The 17,489-nt window shown below is 37.4% G+C and overlaps 1 pseudogene across 1 annotated transcript; it reads right to left on the reverse strand.

Moving 5' to 3' along the window:
- Positions 1-8,272: 8,272 nt before the first annotated feature.
- On the reverse strand, positions 8,273-10,828 carry LOC147629884 (uncharacterized; annotated as a pseudogene). The gene is made up of 2 exons (XR_015267717.1): positions 10,749-10,828; positions 8,273-10,622 (listed from the first exon to the last, which is right to left on the reverse strand). The product of XR_015267717.1 is annotated as an uncharacterized LOC147629884 (transcript).
- Between the last annotated feature and the right edge of the window lie 6,661 nt (positions 10,829-17,489).

The following is a 17,489-nucleotide window of genomic DNA, read 5'->3' on the forward strand; positions in this document are numbered from 1 at the left end:
TCACTCAAGAAATGGTCATGCTCATGACCCATTCTCAATCCAAATCAAGCTTTTCATAAAGCTTTTCCTTAACCCAAGATTAAGCTATGCTTGAGGCCAAATTAATGGTTTTTTTATGCTTTTAGTTTATGTATATTGATGATTCAATCCATTATGGATTAATGATCCAATTAGAGATCATTTTAATTATTTCCTTAATGATAAGCTTTATCCCTTAGAAAAATTGAGATTTATCAGTCATAGCAGCGGAGCTATGGCAAAATTTTTATAAAAATTATGCATAAAATAATTTCATTCAAAGCATAAAAAGAGGACTTCCTACCATATTCTAGGAATTATCATCCTAGATTAATTGAAAGAATTTCATTATAATCATGGAGAAATTGAATTTTAATATCGTGCATAAAGGATAAGTTTTTATATCAAAAGTGTTATTTTTACCATTTTTATTTCATGCATAGAAGTATGCATACTGGATAAATTTTTATATCAAAAGTGTTATTTTTACCATTTTTATTTTCATGCATAGAAGTATGCATAATGAATAAATTTTTATATCAAAAGTGTTACTTTTATCATTTTTATTTTCATGCATAGAAGTATGCATAATGAATAAATTTTTATATCAAAAGTGTTACTTTTATTATTTTTATTTTCATGCATAGAAGTATGCATAATGGATAAATTTTTATATCAAAAGTGTTACTTTTATCATTTTTATTTTCATGCATAGAAGTATGCATAATGAATAAATTTTTATATCAAAAGTGTTACTTTTATTATTTTTATTTTCATGCATAGAAGTATGCATAATGGATAAATTTTTATATCAAAAGTGTTACTTTTATTATTTTATTTTTATGCATAGAAGTATGCATAATGGATAAATTTTTATATCAAAAGTGTTATTTTTATCAATTTTTATTTTCATGCATAGAAGTATGCATAATGGATAAATTTTTATATAAAAAGTGTTACTTTTATCATTTTTATTTTCATGCATAGAGGTATACATAAAAGATTATTATTTTAACATAAAAGTATTACTTTTATCACAATTGAATTTCATGCATAGAGGTATGCATAAAAGTTGATCATGTTATTATAAAAGTGTTACTTATATCACAATTAAATTTCATGCATAGAAGTATGCATAAGAGTTGATTATTTTATTATAAAAGTGTTAGTTTTATCATATTTGGATTTCATGCATAGAAGTATGCATAAAAGATATTCTTTTTATACTAAAAGTGTGATTTTCATCATAAAGGGATTTTATGCATAACTTAGATGCATAAGAGAAATTCTTTTATTCTAAAAGTGTAATTCCTACCAAATTGAATTTATGCATAGGAAGATGCATAAAAGATTGATTCAAAATTGTCATTTTCATCTAAATTGAATTCATGCATAGGAAGATGCATAAAAGATTGAATTTTAATTCAAAAGTGTCATTTTCATTTAAAATGCATTTATGCATAGGAAGATGCATAAAAGATTGATTTTTACTTCAAAAGTATTAATCTCCTTAAATGGAATTTATGCATAAATAAATGTGTAAAGAAATCTTATATCAAATATAAGAATTCTCTTGTATTCTATAAATAGAAATGAGATGTGATAGGATGTGATAAGATGTGATAGGATGTGATAAGAGGTGTATAAGATGTGATAAGAGGTGATAAGATGCTTATGAAATAAGTTAGGAGGTGATAAGATGAATTAAGATGTGCATGGGATGAGGTAAGAAGTGTATGTGATAGGATAAGATGTATATGGGTTGTGATAGGGCGAGAATATTGTGATAGGGCGAGAATGGATGTGATGTAAAAGATTAGAAGTGAAGGCATATGGGGTTATATGAATGGGAATGTGGAAATGGATGTATGTATGTGGATGTGTGGATGTGGAGATGGGAGTGTGGATTTATGAATGTGAAAATGGATGTATGCATGAAGATGTATATGCATAGATGTGAATGTGGATGTGGATGTATGCATGAAGATGTATATGCATAGATGTGAATGTGGATGTAGATGTGGATGTAGATGTGGATGTATAGATGTGAATGTGAATGTAGATATATGCATGAAGATGTATATGCATAGATGTGAATGTGGATGTAGATGTGGATGTATAGATGTGAATGTGAATGTAGATGTATGCATGAGGATGTATATGCATAGATGTGAATGTGGATGTAGATGTGGATGTATAGATGTGAATGGGAATGTGGATGTAGATGTATGTGAATGTGGATGTAGATGTGGATGTATAGATGTGAATGTGGAATGTGGATGTGGATGTGGATGTATGTATGTATGTGGATGTAGATGTGGATGTATAGATGTGAATGGAAATGTGGATGTGGATGTATGTGAATGTGGATGTAGATGTGGATGTATAGATGTGAATGTGGAATGTGGATGTGGATGTATGTATGTATGTGGATGTATAGATGTGAATGGGAATGTGGATGTGGATGTATGTATGAATGAGGACGTGATAGTGGATGTATGCATGTGGGTGTGGATGTATGGATGTGGTTATGGATGTGTATGTATGAATGTGGATACGAGATGTGGATGTATAAATGAGGATGTGAAAATGGAGGTAAGCATGTAGATGTGGATGTATGGATGTGAATGTGGATGTGGATGTGGATGTATGGATGTGAATATATGATATGTGATGTGAAGGAATCTGAAGTGAAGAGATGGAAAATGATGTGATTGGATGAGTACATATATAAATGGAATGTGGAATAAGTAATGTGGATTAATGAGGGATAATGTGGAAAAATGAGAGTTAATATAGAAACTGTGTTTGTAAACTGTTGTAAATGCTGTTTGTAAATGGCTGTTTTATGTCAAGAATGCTGGGAAAGCATTTTGACCGTCTTGTGATTAAGGTCGTGGAGACCTAACTATTAAAGTTGCAACTGCTGACGAAGAGTCAATGGAGGACGTCTCGCGTAGCAAGGTCGGCCGAGGTCTTGACCATCGATTAAAATGGTGAGCTTCCGGTACGGTGGATGAGGGACCAAGGAAGCGGCATATGAGTGAAGCGCTAGGTCACCTGCAAAGGATCCTAGAGGGTGCTGACCATACAGTGCTCGGGCTCTGGGTCGCCTAGGATACCCACGCGTGCGTCGAGGAAGATATTGGAACAAGGAGTAAGAGTTGTTTTGTGAAACCGGGCATGGATCTGGTTGATTGACCTTGCTGGTCTTCAATGGATGAGTCCATGGCTCTTTATATGGATCTGTTGGTTGATCTTGCTGATCTTCAACGAGAGTCCATCTTGATTTTTATAAGTGATTATATTGCCGAGTATTATGGGCTAGGAACTATTGAAAAGGCCCCTGTGTGGACAGGTGGTGAGCGTTCTAGTTGCCAATGATGCCATAGATACTCTGATGAAGGAATGATGGGAAATTATGAATCAACCGGATAAATTGGAAGATTGTGATCAGTGGTACTATGGTTTCATTAAAGGATTGTTTTAAAGTTAGCTGATGCTAAGAAAAACGCAATTTCATATTGGGTGTGTAAGTGGTGTGGCTAGTTTTATGTTTGCATGAACTTCCGGCTAGGGGGCCTTGGAACTCTTTTCCTTGGTACCCGGGACAAAACCTAACCAAATTCCAAATTGGATCCCATCACTACAGTGGTTGGGCGGTTGGCTAACCCATGGGATCGGATGGGGTTAGGCTGGACTGATGGATCCGTAAATCGAGACTCAATTTCTGTTATTACGATAGATAAAGTAAATCCCGGATAGTAATTGTTCTATGGATAGGAATCAACGGCTGTGCCTCTTGATGGGAAAAAAAGCGTTGATCCCAATGATCCAAGTGCAAGTTTCTTCCTTGATCCGACTGAGTATCTTTATAGGTGCAGTCGGATCAGCGTGATCAGTAATGATCTTGACTACGTTAGAGTAAAAAGTTATCTTGGTGGAATCGCCCGTGCTTTCCGGGTAAGGGAAGTTTTTTCGGGTTCGGTTTTGGAAAAACCGACGGATTAGTCTCTTGTCTGGATATCCGTGGACGAGGCCCCGAGTGTGAGTCTCTGTCCCGCACATGAAGTGCTACTTCCATTGCTAGTACTCGAATCCGTCGCTCGGTGGGGACAGGGATCTCACAGTTGGTATCAGAGCATTTGGCTAATAAAGATCAACTGAGAAACCAAATATGTCAAAAATTTATCAAGAAGCACAAAAAGGTTATAATTGTGTGATATAATTCATACAATTTGATATTCAAACTGCAATTCGTAATTTGGTAATTGGGTCTTCAGATTGAAATACCGTAATTATATAGAATCCCTGACTTGCTTGAGGCCTAGATATGATGGTATTTACCTTAAAATTCCAAGGGCCGTGACTACCCGTATATACCGAGAGTATACTGCAGCTCTTTACTGACAGTATATACGAGTAAATCTAAGACTTGAAATTACAAGCGTTAATGCTATCCAGATGATGAATTCGAATGTGGTTGATATGATTTTTAATTCTGTTTGGGAACTGATGAAATTGATTTGGATTCTGATTGAAAAATGATGATTTCTGAAATTTAGTTAAAATGTAATAAACTGAGCGAAACCACAATGAGGTTGAATGGGACGAGTCCCAGTGATAATATTCATAACTGGAATGATAATAATGATTTCAGCAAATCACTATGAGATTAGTGGATTGTGCTGTCAGATTGCTATTGTTAACACTTGACCCGTAGATCAAGTTAAGGGATGACAAATTGAGAACTTGCTTAACTAAATTTTCCCGGGGAGGAATGTTCAGAAGGTATTCTGTTGGGTTGACCAGAATATAAGGAACCCCAGAATAAAATTGATCTTAAAAAAAAGAGTTGTTCTCTTCCTACGAGATGAGGACATCTCGCGCTTTTTTTTAAAGTGGGGTAGAATGTAAGAATTCTCCCCAGTTTTTGAGGTATTCAAAAATAAGAATCTCCTCTCTAATCTTATAACTATTCTCCTCTCTAATCTTATAACTATTCTCTCTCTAATATATAAATTTTTGACAGAATCATGAGACGAGGAAACCGTAGCCGTCAGCAGCCAGACCCTGTCACACTGAAGATAACGAACTTGATCCTCATGTTCGCAAGGCTCTTCATAGGACTCAGCCAGGACCCTTCAAAGGAAAAAGGGAGAACCTGGGTGAGACTGTGGAGAAATGGGTGGAAGCCATGGAAGAGTATTTTGACGTCACAGGTTATAATGAGCTGAGCAAAATAGCTCTTGGCCGGTTGAAAATAGTGGAAACAGCCAGGGTAGCATGGAGGAACCACTGTGACACCAACCGTCTAAATAGAAATACTCAATCTTGGAATGACCTAAAAACCTATTTGAGAAAGAGATTTTGTCCCCCTGGATTTTTGGAAACCAAAATGAACGAATTTTTAGAACTAAAGCAGGAGAACAAAACCATTGAAGAATATCACTAGGTCTTTGCTCTTCTACTCAAATACTCACCGCCGCCGCCTTGTTGCCGCCTTTCCATGGCTTCAATACCTAGCTTATGATGCCCAAAAATATTTGCTAAGCCTTGGCTAGATGATTGGTAACATGTATCTAAAGTGTAAGCAATTTGATGAAACCCATGATAATAAAATATATAAAATTTTAAAGCATATTCAATTTACCTAAATAAAAAGATTCAAAATAATAAACTTATAAATGATAAATTTCTCTAATATAATATCACTTACTTGTAAAGGTTCACATGATGCCTCTATATTTGATTTTCCAATGTGTTCTAAATCCTATTTGAAATAACAATATCAAACCCATCATGTTAAAAATAGAAAAATCAAATCCATTACGTTAAAAATAGGAGAATCATAACATTATACATCTATCTATAACAATACCTTTAAAATGGTTGTTGGTATAATATTTTCACCCTTTTGGTGACTTATTTCTTACAAGTGAGTTTTCATCTTCTCACTTACCTTTGGAACAAGGCAAAAACTAGCATTGATAATCACAAAAGTAAAAAGAGAGAGAAAAAAATTAGGAGTATAAAGAGATAATAGAAAACTTTTGTAAGTTTTGCATTACCTTTCTCTTTCTTTGAATTTTTCTTGAAACCTCATTCGTATACTTAGCCAAATTCAACATTGGATCCTACAAGTACAACAAAATATTCGAATAAATATTGACAACTTATCACATATACAAAGAAAAACTCAACCAAACCTTGTCTTCACTTATCATATATACTCTCGGTTCTTGATTTCTTATGGCTCTCACTCTTTTTGATGTGTCATGATGTAGTAGCTCAATAAAGGAATAATTATTCTCCTCCATTGTTGTATTATAAGAATCCTAGTTTATAAGATGTTATCAAAATCACATAGAATTCAAAAAATAGTAGTCTTAAAATTAAATCAATATGTGGACTAAGAGAAATACACCTCATCGGATATATAATCCTGCAACCCTTCAAACCTCTTTGTCCCGAATATAAAGTTATCCATCTATATAGAAGAGCATACGTTTAATACAAAACCAAAAGAAATCCTACTTAGAATAAAATCAATTATATAATACACTTACATTCTCTATAGGTTGATCATTTTTTATCGCATCAATGTAAGGAGAGCTAGCTTGAAGCTCAAAGTTTGTCTATAAAGTTCACATTAGTAACAAAATCTTTTAAACAAAACGTTCAAAACATGTAACATTGCATAAGTTACTATGCATGATTCAAAGAAAAAACCATTATACATTCTCATTACGATACATCTTTCTAGCTCGTACCTCTTCATAAGAATGATTATATGCTTGAAGATTGAGTGTTGGCTTTAAGACCATGACATGTAAAATAACATAAAGTTAAAACTAGAACCACATAAATATATAATATAAACATACCCATGTAAAAAAGATGCTTACGTAGGAAAAGAAAATATCAAGTTTAGTTCTTATACCATCTCTTGTGCTTTTAATGTATCCTTCTATCAAACACAAAATGTCAAATGCATTAGATTAGTTTTAAAATTATCAATCCAATTATTAGTTTCTAAAAGAACATTCATAAGCATAAACATTAACACTTACATTGTCCTTGATACTCTTTTTCTTATTGTACTTTCTATTTGCTTGTCTACCTGAGACCCACCATCTATAGATATCTTCCTCTAACCAAACATATTCAGCTCCAATGAACTTTAGAGTTACAATCTCATGATGATGCTCACAAATAAATTCTCTTGATCTTTTCTTGTGCCTCTTTGTTATGGCGAAGATCTTTAGGAGTCTCAACTCCATTAAACCACCTTCGTACAAGGCAGTAGTTGCCAAGCAAAATGGCATGTTGATCCTTGAAGCATTTCTCTAATAATTCTTTCCCATAGAGCTTGCTTTGGTCTTTACTCACCTCTAGTGATTACGCCTTCGGGAACCTAGACGGGCTTCGAGTCACTTTCGATTACGTACACAATTCTCGATTCTAAATTTGAGCTATCAGAAAAACAATATGTAAAGAGAACTACTCGGTAGATTTGTTTATGAGCCCACCAAAATGAGAAGAAGCATCGAATTTGTTTATGAGCAGAAGCATCGAATTTGAAAGTTTTGTGCCTTTAAACCCATGATGAACTTAGCCACCATTTTCCAGTAATACAAATTTCATCTCGCACCTGTTCAGAGATGAAACAAGGAATTTAGCACGAGCCTGTAACAACCTCGAGCAAGGAGAGATGCATCCAGGAAGACGATAAGGTAGTCGGGCAGCTGAGCTGCACCAGCCAGCAGAGAAGCAGTTGTAAGGCCATTAGTTGAGAAGGTCAATTACCACCAAACAAGACAGCCATTTTCACACACCTTTCTAATAGCAGCTGCTGTGTTTCCTGCAGCATCTAGGGCATCAGTTCGCTCACGATTTCCGTGGCTCATTCCTGCCATATCCGCGATGCCATCGACATTATCACTAATAGGTCCATAGGGCCAAAAAACACCAGCACAACAGCTCTCAAACCTGCAAAAACAAACCAGTACAACAGCTCGCAAAACAATTAATAATCTTGCCAAGAGGCAAAAGCATAAACATGCTGACAATAAAAGAAACAACAACAAATGTGTCGAAATCCAGCAAATTAGTGAAAATCTTGCCAAGCTTTTCATTATGAAAATATTGAGTCTGAGCCAAGAAGTATAGAACAACAGATTGGTTGAAGCAATTACTTTTTCCAAGATGTTTTCAATGCTGTCCAACAAATCATCAAACCATCAACAACTAAAATATGAATTGCAAAGACCAGCATACTTATGCAAAATGATCATAATCCATCACATACTCTCCTTGCTTTCATATCTTTCCACATGTCATGAACACATGCCCAATCCACATCATTGACATCTGGTCCAAGAAGTGAAATTCTCATCAATGCCTCAAGAGTCTTTACATCTAAACATTGGCGTTGATATGTCTTAATGACATTTTGCTTAGAGAATCCTCGCTCACATGAAACTGATGAGGCTGGTATCACCAACATGATTTGCCAGAGCTTCATCATGTTTGGATACGTGTTTTGCCATTCCATATTGGTAGAAAAGACACGCCAAGCATCCATCATATTCATACCCTCACAACCATAATACAACACATCTGTAAATGACAATAACTCATTCTTGCAAGCCTGCTTATCCACAAGAAACCCTCCAAATCTGTTCAACAATTCATCAAGCCATTTGGTTACCTTCTCCTCCCTTTCTGAAGTATCACGCGGCCTTTTTGCATCACGAGGATAATATTGTGGGCTAAACAACTTCACAGCATTGAACAAAAATACATCTGGAAATCTTTCATTTATGCAATCAATGACCTTTTGCACAAAACTCTTCGCAAGATCAACACAAGTCATTACATCACCTGCAAAGGGATCTAAGGGAATCCCTTTTTTATCCTTGCCTGGAATTCTCGCATAAGAAAGCGCATGTGCATATATTTTTCCCTCCTCATTTACATGTTGCAAAATTCCACTTTCGGTGTCAGACATGAACTTCTTGAGGTACAGACTACCTTTTCCAAACTCTTGCAGCAAAAACTTTCTCCTCAACGAAGCTATACATACATCAATGCATGCACTAATGGAAGACATGTCAACAATATCTGCCTGGAATTGCTGGCTCAACATGTTCATGTCATGCAAAACATCGGCAAGCATGTGAATGCAAAAAAGAACCTTATATGTTTTCAGCTTTGCATACCAATCAGGTGCACCTTCTTGCCAAACGCTAAGAATTGCAGGCATCAGCTGTGTCAATCTAATCATGACATTACCTCTTGCTAACCATCTTACATCATGTATTTGAAGCACCTCAAGAGCTTGCAGATTCATCTCCTTAAGCAGATCTTGAAACTCTGAATGTCGTATGCTAGAAGCAGCTATCCAAGAATAAACCTTGTTAGCAACCTTATCAATATATGAAAGATAACGAAAATGTTTTGCTGCATCTGCGACAGCAAGAGCTTCCCTATGTGCAATACAATGAATGCTTGTAAGATGGGAAATATCACGCTTCAACTTTGCTACCAAACCTTCATTACAACCAAGCATGGAGCTATCGCCATCAGTAGCAATGCCCACCATGCGATGCTTCTCAAGTCCAAATTCAGCCAACACTTTACTCAATTCATCATACTTGGTTTGTGCACAACCATCAGATACATGAAGCAGACGTGCAAACTCTATTTTGATCAATCCCTTTCCATTCAATGGTATAAAGCAAAAATATACAATCAAATGTTTCTCCATACCTCTGTCTGTTGATTCATCTAGTGTAACACCATAAAAAGGACTCTGTAGCAGTTCAGCAAGATGACGATTTTTTATGTATTCAGAAATGCAAAACATGAAGTCTTTTCCGGCTACTCTATTTGTGTAAGAAGAGTAATCGTTTCGTTTAGGCATGCTTTCCAAACCCAAGGCATAAGCAAGGTCGCATAGTTTCTCATACTTCCTCAAGGCCAAGTCTTCTCTCGCATTGAAGTATGCAAGTTTCATAACTTGTTATTACTCTAGAGGTATTTCTACATGTCATCACTTCCATGTGTGCAGGCAATTGTACGCCACTCTCACTATGAAATCGTGATGCAGCCCATGCATGTTCTTTAGACTTTCTATGCTTTCTAATTGCACTCAACATAATCGTCTTGCAGCCATTACCTCTACCCCAAGGACCTTTTAGTTTGTACTGCTCACACCAAAGGCATTTCATAAACTCCTGTCTACCACGGACTATGTGCTTAAGAAAAGCATACTTAGGTGTCCACTCTTGCCGAAACTTACGTATTGAACCTTTCTTCTCTGTTTGTGTTGCTTTGCTCTCTTCCGTGCCTATCAAAGTCGCATTGAGAGCTTCCTCTTGAGTGCTTTCTCCCAAAATCTCCAAATCTATACCAAGCTCAACCTCAAACTCCTCTACTTCTGGATCATCATACTCGTCATCATCCTCAGAGTCTCCACTGGAACCAAATAGCTCCTCCATGACTTCTTCGGTTACCGTTTTCTTTTTCGGTCTCTCTACATTCATAATGTTATTCACTCTCTTGTTGCCAAAGAATTGCACAAGAGTAGGTTGAAACACCTGCAATTATTTTAACATTGTACATTAATGACCAACCTAAAACCCAAATACTAATGATTAGCACAAAAGCATATCAAAATCAATCAACACAACTTGTCAACTAAAACTAATAGCATGTCAACTTACCTTTTCACATTTGCTGCTATTAGCCATGCCCTTGGATGTTGAGGGTGCACCAAAAGTAGTAGACACAAACATATTGGGAACTGCAAACAAGTAAGATAAGCCATCAATTTGCTTCCAATGTCTTTATCTCTCTATCTCTCCACGCATACACATACACAGTGTAAAATATAAACAGCAAATGTAAATTTTCACACCTCAAATGCCAAATAGGCCAATGTGAAAATCTGCAGGCTGCAATCTCTGGAGCCTGGAGGGGAGCCTGAAACGGATAAGAGGAGGATAGCTAACCTGCAATAATACCGGCAGATCTTGGCATCCATATACAGACCATGGTATTTTTAAAAAGGACCCCCATTTAAGCTTTTCATGCATTCACATTTGGCTACCAACAATCAGCAGCAGCAGCTTGTAACAGTGCCAGTCATAAATTATATCTTATACAGCTAGACTTTGTGTACGTGTGGTGGTTAGTAGTTTTCGCTCTATTATATCAGTCACCACATGCAACAACAACGAAGACAAGCCCAAATGGCTTGTAAAAACACTCAAGAAACGCAAATGAGCATCCAAATCAAGGCTAGCATGGGCAACCACTAAGCACTCCATTCATGCTGTGGATTAGGCATTATTGAGTACTTTGGAACATTAGATACAATAAAACCATGTTTATAATGAGAGAGAAGAAAATATTATGAGGTTGTGGAGTACCTTACACACAAAATATGCTGTGCATATCTCATACACGAGCCTGCAAGCATTGAATTTATTTCAATAACATGTCCATTGTCATCTGTAAAGGAAATAAAGTTTCATGCAACTGCCAACCACACAGCTATATTATGGTTTACCTGCAGGCTGCTGTACAAATTCGGGCTGGCGGCACTGGGCGTCGGGGCGGTCGGAAGCGCGAGGAGGGCGGCAGCGTCGTGACTCGTACCGTAGACCTACACAATGTGATCAGTTCAATGACAAAAACACTGTGCTTCGCAAAAAATGAGGTAAACTGTACTGGTTTTCCCCCACCGTTTCCCGCCACGTCTACCTGTGAAGGTTACTACGTCTACCTGCGTAGTAGCAGTACTCTAGTAGTAATAGTAGTAGTACACGGTACACACCCTGCAGGCTGCCATGCCACCAAAGAGATGGCGCCCTTCACAGTAAGTACACCACCCCGCAACCCCCGATTTCTTCCAACCACTAAAAATTGCACACCGCCATACCTTCTCTGTTGCCCGCATGAAGGAGGAGAGGGGGGGAGAGTCGTGAGTCGTATGAGAGCGACGAAGCGCCCGCTGGGAATCTGGATGTATGCTTTACACGAGGTCGGAGGCAATGTCGAGCGGATAAGCAGGCTGCAGTGGGCTTTAGCCTGTGGGCAGCGTCGAGAGTCGAGAGTATATATTTTGGGATTCTAGAATCAGAGGACTCCAGCCGCGAGCGTCGAGCGTTCGAGCGGATAAGCAACGACCGTCTCTGATACGCGCTCGCAAAGAGGGAAAAAATAAGACTGGAGGAAAATATAAAGAATATCCGATCGGCGATTACAGTAGCTAAACTTTTTATATATTATTTAAGGAAAATCGAAAAAAAACTAATAAATTCGTTATCCGATCGGCGATTACAGTAGCTAAACTTTTTATATATTATTTAAGGAAAATCGAAAAAAAACTAATAAATTCGTTATACATATAGGTTTTAAAAAAATTACATCGCGGAAGACTTTTACATTATATTTTTCTGTATGCAGCCGAAAAAATAACAGTAGCGAAGAGTTTTACAGGAAAATCGAAGACATAGGGTAAAACTTAAAAAAAAACTGTTTGGGCTGTGCGGCCGCCGTCCAATGGGCATGAAGTTTGAAAATCTTAGGATGTATTATAAACATATTTATGTGATTATTATATATATGTATATGTTATATACGCTTGACCCCTAAGGGTCAAAAATAAGGTGTCATTTGACACCTTAGCTTCTATTTAAAGATTTCACTTTGACACCTTTTCATTAATCTAAAGGCGTATTTTGACACCCAAATTGGCTCTTGAAGCCCAAATTGGGAGTCAAATTTTCGGCCTGGCTGAAATGGAGATGCGCCTAGCTAACGTGCAGGTGGGGCTGTAGGTGAGCGGGCCTGCAGGATAATTAGGGCAGAGGAAGCTACAGCAGATGAAATGCGTCAAAACTGGGCGCCAAGGACACGCTCGATGTATTAAAGAGCGAGCGGCAAATGTAACGGGTACGTGTAACGGGCGGGAACAACTGGCGTTTCCAAAATCACAAAATATATATATATATATATATATATATATATATAATACATATATCTATTATATATATATTTATAATATATATATATATAATATTATAAATATATATACATATATATACATATATATTATAATATATATGTAAACGTATATATATACTAACATATGTATAATATATATATATATATATATATATATATATATATGTATATGTATACATATGTTTATATATACATATGTATACATATATATATCTATATGTATACATATGTAAACATATAGATATATATATATATACATATGTATACATATATATATCTATATGTATATGTATACATATGTATATATATACACATACATATATATACATATGTATACATATGTATATATATATGTACATATGTATACATATATATACATTGTGTACATATGTATACATATATATATATATATATATATACATATACATATGTATATAATATATATATATATATATATATATATATATACATATGTATACATATGTATATATATATATATATATATATATATTATATTATATACATATGTATATAATACATATATGTGTGTGTGTGTGTGTGTGTGTGTGTGTGTGTGTGTATAATATGTGTATATATATATTGATTATGAGATCTTACGAAAGATTGTGAGCTCATGTATGGTCTTATGAGTTCTTGAGAGCTTCCACCATACACTATGTGGTCATAAAAGGTAATCTTTTGAAAAGATGCAGGGGAGAAGAGAGCTTGAGCTCTTGCAAGCACACACACACACTCACAAAACCCGAAAAGAGAACACCAATATGAAAAGGTACTCAACCAAATACATACTAGGGTTCTCTATAGTGTGAACCCAACTAAATGAGCTGGCGCTATAACTATGCCAGTCTCTAGAATGGCTGTCACACAGCCTGTCATCCCACTTGCCGCATATCACCCATGATCTCACCAACCATGCCTGTGGTGTAAGTGTGGGGCCTATCCCCCAGGCAGGTCATCGGTATCCACCGCCTCACTAGATGAGCTCGATATCTCAATACTCCCCCTCGAGCTCAACTCCATCTCATGTACACCAAGCGAAGCACTGAATCTACGGAGCTTCTCTGTACCCAATGGTTTGGTGAAGATGCCAGCTACCTGATCCTGTGTGCTGACATAAACAAGGTCAACGTCTCCTTTCAAAACCTTCTCTCTGACAAAATGGTAGTGGACCTCTATATGCTGCGTGCGAGCATAAAAAACTAGGTTCCTGCTGCCCAACTGTATACTGCTAATGCTATCACAAAAATTGACAACTTGTCTATCCAGTAATAGACCAAAATCTGCAAGTAGCTTTCTCAACTAAGCTACCTCACATGCTGCCATAGTAGCACCTCTGTACTCGGCCTCTGTATAGAGCAACTGTAGGCTGTTTCTTGCTGCTCCAAGTCACAGCAGCACTTCCCAAAGAAAACATGAAGCCACTAGTAGATCTCCTATCTGAGATACTACCAGCCCAATCAGCATCTGTGTACCCATGTACACATATCTCTGTCCCAGTTTCATAAAATAGTCCACAATGCAAAGTAGACCTCACATACCTCAGTATGCATCTCAATGCATCCAAATGCGGCTTCCGAGGAACCCGCATAAACTGACTCACCAACCCAACAGCATAGCTCAAATCTGGCTTGGTGATTGTCATGTACATCAAGCTTCCTACTATGCGCCTATACATAGTAGGATCCTCCAAAATCTCTCCTGAATCTGCACTCAACTTGCCATTCTGATCCAATGGCACTGAGATAGGCATACAGCCTGTCATACCATACTTGGACAGCATGTCCAAGCCATACTGTCTCTGCAGTAATCTAATACCATGTGGTGACCTAATCACCTCAATGCCCAAGAAATATCTAAACTCCTCCAGATCCTTCATCTCAAACTTCTGTCTAAGCAAGATCTTTATATCAAAGATCTCTGCATCATGGTCCCCCGTAATGATCAAGTCATCTACATAGATGACAACAAGCACAACCCCTCTATCACTGTGTCTCACATACAGCGAGAAATCTGCATTGGCTACATGAAAGCCAATAGTGACAAGATATTCAAAAATCTTGTCAGACCATGCTCTTGGTCCTTGTTTTAAGCCATACAAGGCTTTCTTTAACCTGCAAACATGCTCGAGATGACTCACATCCTCATAACTAGGTGGCTACAACATATACACCTCTTCTTGCAAATCCCCATGCAAGAATGCATTCTTTACATCCATCTGATGTAATGACCATTGCTTTGACGCAGCCACTGCTATCACAACTCTCACTGTTGACATCTTGGCAACTGGGCTGAAAGTTTCCTCATAATTAATGCCATATGTCTGTGCATATCCTTTGGCTACCAATCTAGCCTTGTACCTGCTTATGCTTCCATCACTGTTATGTTTTACTTTGTACACCCACTTGCATCCAATGGCTTTCTTGCCTTGAGACAATTGCACTAAATTCCAAGTCTGTCTCATTTCCATATAGTGCATCCATCTCCTCATCCATAGCTTTCTCCCAACAGCCTCATCAATGCATGTGGGCTTTACAACCTGCACAACCTTTGCCATGTATGCATAACCATCATAGGTAAACCTCTGCACAGGATTCTTCACTCTCCTCGTGGGCTTCTGCACGGACTGCTTCCTTTTCATGTGGTGGTACACACCTCCTGAGTATTCCATCCCCTCAGAATTTGTATAATTGTTCCGCAATCACTTTGAAGTGTTGGCTTTGCAGTGCAAGCCGCTTCATTCTATCCCTTGACAAACCTTGTGGAAACATTCCCGTCTGGAAGAAGTTCAGTATCTCTTCGTACCACGAATTCATCCCTTGCTGCTGTAAAGCAATGGTGAAGAGTTCTGGTACTCCTCCTTCTGCTCCATCATTCTCCAGCCTAGAGAGGGAGTTAGCTACAGCATGCGACTTCTCGAGCGTGTGCACTACTGTGAACTCAAACTCTATGAGTATCAACATCCAACGTGTAAGTTTGCTGTGCTCCTTGCTCATGGATGGTGCTCCCGCACCCATGTCATCACTCCATGCTTCGAGTGGTCATAGCTAGCTCATTTCACCGGCACCGGTAAGAAGTCATCATAGAAGGAAAGGCCAAGAAGTTCTATCTTTGGCCATTACCGTTATTCGGTTGTAACAGAATGTGGGTGATCCATTGGTATATATACTGTAGTAGGCGATGCTGAACAGGTTGTTGTAACTTTAGTGTCATTGAGCTATTGTAACCTTGATGTAAGGCATCAAGCAATCTTTTTTCGGTTTATATTCAGTGTATGTGCATTTGGGTATAGCGTGCATGTTTGAGTTAGTATGAAAAGGTTAAGTAAAAGAAAGTCATAAAGAGAATAGAGTAGTTTAGGTAGGATAGTTTTTGAGTGTTAGACGAGTAACAATATAGCTTGGCCTTAAGACCAAGGTATACACCCATTGTTGAGTACAACTTAGCCCTAGGGCCAAGCTATGAGCACAAGAGGCCATGCTAGATACTTTGTTTACAAAGCATGGCCGTAAGGCCAAGCTATATTCTTTAGTCTACTTAGCTTGGCCCTAGGAGCAAGCTATGTGCACAAGAAGATACAACTTGGCCCTAGGACCAAACTCTGCACACAAGAGCATGGAGCTTGGCCCTAAGCTATACACTTGTGTACAAAAATTTGTTTATTAATGTGAATCCTAAGACAAACAATTATAACAAGAGTGTAAAACTTGGCCTTAGGGAAAAGCCTAAGGCCAAAGCTATGTGAGCAAGTGGATTTAGCTTGGCCCTATGGACAAGGTATGTGCACAAGTGGGATCCTTGGCTAGTTTATAAACCCTAGGGCCAAGCTGTTTATTAATTTGGGTCCTAATACAACTTTAACAAGATGCAACGATGATAAAAACTTCTGAGATCCTAGGGGAAAGTGGGGGCAAGCTATTTATTAATGCATGTCCTAAGAGAAAGGAGGGTGCTAAAGGATCAAGCTAAGCAGACTGACCAATAGGGAAAGGACTCTGCAACGGAGTTCAGTGGAGAAGGGAAAACTCCAAACAGAGAGTGGACAAGTAATCAAACTAAAGATAAAGAGAAGATGGGAAAGGAAACTGAGTGGGAAGAGATCTCGTATAAGAAAGGAGACAAAGCAAAAGCTGGCAATTTTTCCCAAAGACAACCTCTACAGGAGATCACTAATAGGCAAGGAAGCAGGTCAAATATCAAAAAAGATGCTAGAAATAAGGAAAAAGAGTTTGCAGTTCTGCTGGAGTATGACTCTGCTGTTAATAATGGGTGAGTTTTTTACAAATGCTTTGAAGCTAGCCTCTTGGAATATTAGAGGCATGTGTTATGGGGAAAAGAAATCCTATGTAAGAAGGATGATAAGAGAACAGAATATAGATGTGATGCTTTTGCAAGAAACAAAGCTAGGTAATGAA

This window comes from Cibotium barometz, chromosome 17, assembly GCF_041138505.1.
Source record: "Cibotium barometz isolate CiBa-2024 chromosome 17, ASM4113850v1, whole genome shotgun sequence".
NCBI classification, from domain to species: Eukaryota; Viridiplantae; Streptophyta; class Polypodiopsida; order Cyatheales; family Cibotiaceae; genus Cibotium; species Cibotium barometz.